At 44.3% G+C, this 6,232-nt stretch overlaps 1 protein-coding gene across 9 annotated transcripts in view; it reads right to left on the reverse strand.

The window, feature by feature from the left end:
- NAP1L1 (nucleosome assembly protein 1 like 1) overlaps positions 1–5,907 on the reverse strand; it is a 38,509-nt gene extending 32,602 nt beyond the window's left edge. For 2 of the 9 annotated variants that reach the window (XM_034936256.3, XM_034936253.3), the window contains exon 1: positions 5,717–5,907. The gene's annotated coding sequence lies outside the window, so the exon portion shown is untranslated. Of the gene's footprint in view, positions 1–4,986; positions 5,009–5,716 lie in introns of those variants that run through there. The other 7 variants (XM_034936252.3, XM_034936251.3, XM_063593174.1 and 4 more) reach the window with 7 other exon arrangements.
- Positions 5,908–6,232: the final 325 nt, after the last annotated feature.

The following is a 6,232-nucleotide window of genomic DNA, read 5'->3' on the forward strand; positions in this document are numbered from 1 at the left end:
CTGGGAGCAGGAGGACAGAATATTTGAAGAAGTTAATACGCAATAATTTTCCATTTCCTTAAGTGATGAAAGACACCAATCCACAGATTCAAGTAGCCCTACAAATCAAAACCATAAAATAAAGAATCCATATATTATACACACACACACACACACACATATATTTATCCAGCTCCGGATACATCAGTAAAAAGGCAAGATAGCAAAAACAAATTTATCTCAAAAGCACACACAGAAAAGGTAGATTAACTTCAAAGGCACAAAAAGACTGACAGCTGTCTTCTCTTCAATAAGACACTAAAAGACAACAGAATCCTCAATATGTTGAAAATAACTAAGGCTCTTAAAATACTATCCCCAACCAAAACATCTTTTAAGAATGAAGGTGAGGCCATGTGCGGTAGCTCACGTCTATAGTCTCAGCACTTTGGAAGGCTGGGGCAGGAGGATCGCTTGAGGCCAAGAGTTCAAGGCAAGCCTGGGCAACACAGATCATCTCTACAAAAAATTAACATGCCTGCTGTAGTCCTAGCTACTCGGGAGACTGAGGCAGGAAGATCACTTGAACCCAGGAGTTTGAGGTTACAGTGAGCTATGATCGTGCCACTGCACTTCAACATACCTCCTTAAAAAAAAATCTGTAATGTAAAAGACAGTTTCAGAATAAAACACTAATCAGAGTTGGTATCACGTATTAATGTCAGGAAAAAATAGACTTCAAGGAAAAACATTAAGATAAAAAGGTCACTTTATAATAAAAGGTTCATACATATATGGTGTGTATAAGATCTCAAAAGACATAACTGACCCTAAAAACATGCTTGAAGGCATTTTTTTTTTTTTTTGGAGACAAGGCTTTGCTCTATTGCCCAGGCTATAGTGCAGTGGCGTGATCACAGCTCACTGCAGCCTTGACCTCACAGGCTCAAGTGATCCTCTCACCTCAGCCTCCTGAGTAGCTGGGACTACAGGTATGCATTCTCCACCACACTCAGCTATATTGTTTTAATTTTTTTTGTAAAGACAGGGTGTCTCACTATGTCGCCTAGCCTGGTCTGGAAATTCTGGGCTCCCGCCTTGGCCTCCCAAAGTGCTGTGATTGATTACAGGTGTGAGCCACCACACCTGGCCTCCTGAAAGCAAATCTTCCTTCCTAAACTGAACTAAAAACAAAATCTTCCACTGAAGAGGGGAGGCAACTGACTGAACTAATTGGATACATAGAGCTGACATAAGGCTAAGAAACCATTACCCAACTGCAGTCACATAACGTTTCGGTCAACACAGGACTGCATATACAACGGTGATCCCACAAGATTATAATGGAGCCGAAACATTCCTATTGCCTAGTAATGTCACAGCTCAATTCATTATTCATGTTTGTGGTGATGCTGGTATAAACAAACCTACTGCCGAGTCATATAAAAGTATGGCACTTACAATTATTTACAGTACATAATACTTGATAAGGACAATAAATGATTTATTGGTTTATGTATTTACTATACTATGCTTTTTGTGGTTAGAGTACACTCCAACTTATTTTTTAAAAAGTTAAAACTGCCTACAGTATTCAACATAGCAACATGCTATACAGGTTTGTAGCCTAGGAACAACAAACAGGCTATACCATATAACCCAGGTATGTACTAGGCTGTACCATCTAGGTTTGTGTAAATACATTCTATGACATTCACAAAAGGATGAAATGGCTTAATGATGCATTTCCCCCAGAACACATCCCCATCATTAACCATGCATGACTGTGTATGTAAACAAATTCTATGTTGGAAGAAGACTTCATGACCATAACTGCTATACAGCTTTTCCCTAGAGCACAGTGGGATACAAGTTGGAGTGCTTTTGAATTTCATGCTGCTATGGTTTGAGTATTTGTCCCCTCTAAAACTCATGTTGAAATTTAATCCCCTATGTGGCAGCACTGAGAGATGGGGGTCTTTAAGAAGTGATTGGATCATGAGGGCTCCACCCTCACAAACGAATTAATCCATTCATGGATTAATGTATTTCTTTACAAATTACCCAGTTTCCCACCAGGGGAGCTGGAGATCCAAGCTACCCAGTTAGCACACTCAGCCCCCTCCCCATGTGATACCCTGCACTGCCTTGGGAACCTTCAGAGTCTCCACAAGTAAGGTTCTCACCACATGGGTCCCCTCGATCTTGGATTTCTCAGCCACTATAACTGCAAGAAATAAATTCCTTTTTTTTTTTAAATAAATTACTCAGTTTCAGGTATTCTAAGCAACAGAAAATGAACTAATATTCATGCTGATTTATAGCAGAACAGTGTAAGTCAACATTCTTTCAAAACCAGGATAAAAATTATTTCATCATAAGTTATCACTGCTCACGTACGTAACCATGGACGGGTTATCTAACCACTCCACACCTATTTTTTTTCCTTGTTAAAATGTTGATGCTACCTGTCTCTAAGTAAATTAAATGAGCTAATAATACACACAATTTAAAACAATGCCTGAATAATCAATCAGTGTTGCCTATTACATTATTTATCCCTGTTATGCTCTTCTGTACCCTCTTTAGAAAATAATTCCAAGACTGAAATTATAACTCTAGACAGGTGTGGTGGCTCACACCCATACACTCAGCACTTTGGGAGGCCAAGGCAAGATCGCTTGAGGTGAGGCATTTAAGACCAGCCAGGGCAACACAGCAAGAGCCTGTCTCCACAAGGAAAAAATATATATAACCCTGTTTCCCAATAAAAATTAAAATGTACAAAACTTCTGAATAAGTAAAAATATATACAAATATGCAGGAAGTAAAAGGCAGAGTTGGTAACCAAAGGTATAGAAGCCAATTTCTATGGCAAGCCCAGTAATGTACTCTAATGTTCTGCAGTCATTGTGCTAAACGACTTACATATGGATAGGTGTAAAGTAACAACTCTCTCCTTCTAACCCCTATTCTGCCCAAAAACTTAGATGAAACTAGTTTGAAATGGAACTTAAAATCATCAATTATAACAGGTTCCTTTGTGTAAACGCTGTATTACTCTTTGACCCCTTTACCCTTTCCTTCCTTTATAGCTCTCATCACAATTTAACATTCTACATCTAAGCAACCAATTTGCCTCTTTTGCTCATGACATAAGATACATGTCCATACAGGTGCTAGATAGTTACCCAAAGAATAAACTGAGAACACAAGTAATTACAGGTTTGATTAAACTTGAAGATCTGAATACACTGATCATTAATATTTTGATATTGATGAGTCATTCTCTCTAAACCTTTGTTTCAAATTTACAACCAAGAAGTGAATAAAATATTGTATTTTGAAATCTTCAGACCTTTGAAGTCCAACAGATACTGCTTCTTTAGCCCCTTCTACAAAAAGACCCTTAGTTTTGAACGTATTTTGAGAATTTAGAATCAACTCAGTTTTACCAGGAGCCAACAGGAGCAAGCTGAATAAAATGAGATGGCATTTTGGATTACATTAGTTATGGTACAGGTATTCGTTTCAAAAATCTCATTAAAGGCCAAGTGCAGTATTTACCATATTCAGTATTAGCTTTATAATTCTGCAAATCAATGGGCCTAATATAAAAATAGGCACTTTGTAGCAGATAAAATTTAGAAGGATATTCAAATTGGTATAGTGAAAACTTTTAAATTTCTATTTACTAACATAATGTTGACTTGGAGGGAGAATCTATGAAAGTCAGGTTTTATGACAGAAGATGTCCAAGTCCACCTACCAGGGTTTAGTTCCATACATTCTCCAAAGGACAGTATTCTTAGAACTAAACTATAGATTTAGGCCATTTATTTAAACTTGGGCAACTTCAAACAAGCTTGAAACACAAGAGTGCCTTGAAAATAACTGCAAAAGTCATTTATTTCCCTTCGATTTTTAAATGGTACCCTATACATAAAAGGTTTTTCCCTTATTCAATCAAAGGTAATGTATATTACTTCCAAAGTAAGTATAGGAGTATTAATTTAAGCTGACCAAAAAAAGAGGACCCAGATACTCGTTTCCAAAGATGTTTTGAATCCACCTATTTTCAAAAGGCCAAATTTCATTTTACAGCTCTTGTGAAACCAGGCAAGCAGTGTAAATTTTAAAATGCAGCAGTGGGATATCTTCAAATGTAGCAGTGAGATTTTTAAAATGTAGTTGTTTCAAAACTGATCAGTGACCGTCTAAAATACGGGCTCCTTGAGGACATCCTGCGCCTGGTTCATCCTTTTTGCACTCTCAAAGTCTAGCCTTCCCAGATAGGACCTCAGTCCCAGCCCCCCTACACTGCCATCCCCCAGATCTTTAGGGCAGTGGGGTTCATTGACAAGGTTGCAGGCTACAAACTTGGCTAAGTTTATACTAACACCTCATTCCATCCCACCTCCCATCTTAAAAAGGAAACCGTTAAGTATCTTATTCTAGTGACTTCAATAAAGGAACTAATTTATAAGACAGCCAAGAACAATTAAAGTCATAAAGGGCCAAACATTTTATTTTCATCTAAGAACCGTTTGCAGGGGTGGTCCGATCTTTTGGCTTCCCTGGGCCACACTAGAACTGTCTTGGGCCACACGTAAAATACATTAACTAGCTGATGAGCTTTTTTTTTCCTTCCAAAAAAAAAAAAAAAAAAACCTCATGAATTTGTGTTGGGCCACATTTAAAGCCGTCCTGGGCCGCGGGTTGGATAAGCTTGGTTTAGGGGTTTAGATCGATTAGATCAATACTCCCCAAATAAAAAACCCTGATCAAGACACCCATCTAACAGTACCTGGGAAACACAATAACAACCTTTTGCTAATAACAGTTAATATAAGCGCTATATACGCGTTAACTTTTTTAAAATACTAGCAGTGGAGGCCCTTCCTTATCATCAGTTAACATCCACAATCTCTGGTACCAATAAAAAGATTAAGACCAAAGAGAAGCAGGGAAGAGTTTGAAACCCAGGGACAGGGCTTACTCGCTTACCCTTCCTTTTCACATTCCACCGTCTCTACAACTTTCAAAGCACAGCCCGAGGGCAAGGGTCTCCAACCAGGCCCAGCCAGCGGCCATGAGGCCCATTACCACGTGTGGGGCGAAGCCGCCGGGGGTTTCCCCTCCCCGCGCGGCCGCCCCCAATGGGCGGAGAGCCCGGGAGCGTCGCAGCCTCCCCCGCCCCCTCCCCGCCTCGGGGCCTCGTCCCTCCACAGCCCCTCCCTCCCGTCGGAATTCGCAGCCTCCGCCGTTCTTTTCATCTCCCAGCGGCCTCCCTCCTGGTATTATTTTTGAGGGAAAAGCAGAGGGGTGTCCAAGAGGCGGCCGGCTCTGCACTCGGCCCGGCCCGTACGCCGGGGGCCTCCCGGTCCTCGCGGCGCAGCCGAGTCTCAGGGAACCCGGGCGTCACCGCGGCCTCGCTCCGGTCCACGCGGAAAAGACGGTGGAGCTCAGAGAACCTTAGGCCTCCAGGCCGCGCCAACCCCTACGTCGCCTCAGCCGTCCCCGATAAAAGCGCTGGTCGGCCCCAGGGCCCCTCTCAGGCTCCGGGGTCCGGACTCCGCGGTCCTGTCCGACCTCACAGGACGACCCCGGAGGCCACGGGCGGCCAGCGGCCCCGACTCCCGGCTCCCAGTCCCTCCATCCCTCCGGCCCTCCCATCTGCGCAGGCCGCCCAGCCAACACCACGTTCCCCCTTCCCTTCCAGGCCCCCATCCGTTACCGGCGACTAGTATGGGGAGCCAGGCGGCCGGAGCTGCGCAGGCAGTGACTCAGGGCGGCAGCGGCAGCGGGAGGAGCAGGAGGCGGCGCCGCGAGCAGATGGCGCTAAAAAAGACCCAAGAGCCCGCCGCTCGCGCTCATATACAATTAGCGTCAGCACGTAGGGCCCTTTCGCCGCCCTCCTCCCGGCCTTGTAGTCTCCCAGCAACGCGAGCGAGAGGCGGGTCCAGGCCGGGTTGCCTAGCAACTGAACCGTCCTCCTTCCCCGGCGACCTCCAGATCCCCACCGAGGACTCCTGCAGCCCCGAGGCCCAGGCGCCGCGCTTGGGCTCCTCTGGTTCCCGCCGGTGTCTAACCTCCTCTGTTAAGCACCCCACCATATCTTTTCTCCCTGCTGAGCCGGAAAGGAAATTTCAACCCCATCAGTTGTGGGGAAGGCCTGGCCCCCGTGCCCGGCGCCCGGCCCGCCCCGCCCCCTTCGGCGTTGTGCTGGGAACGCTCAGGGCTGGCGCCAGTC

The sequence above is a fragment of the Pan paniscus genome, chromosome 10, assembly GCF_029289425.2.
Source record: "Pan paniscus chromosome 10, NHGRI_mPanPan1-v2.0_pri, whole genome shotgun sequence".
In the NCBI taxonomy this organism is placed as follows: Eukaryota; Metazoa; Chordata; class Mammalia; order Primates; family Hominidae; genus Pan; species Pan paniscus.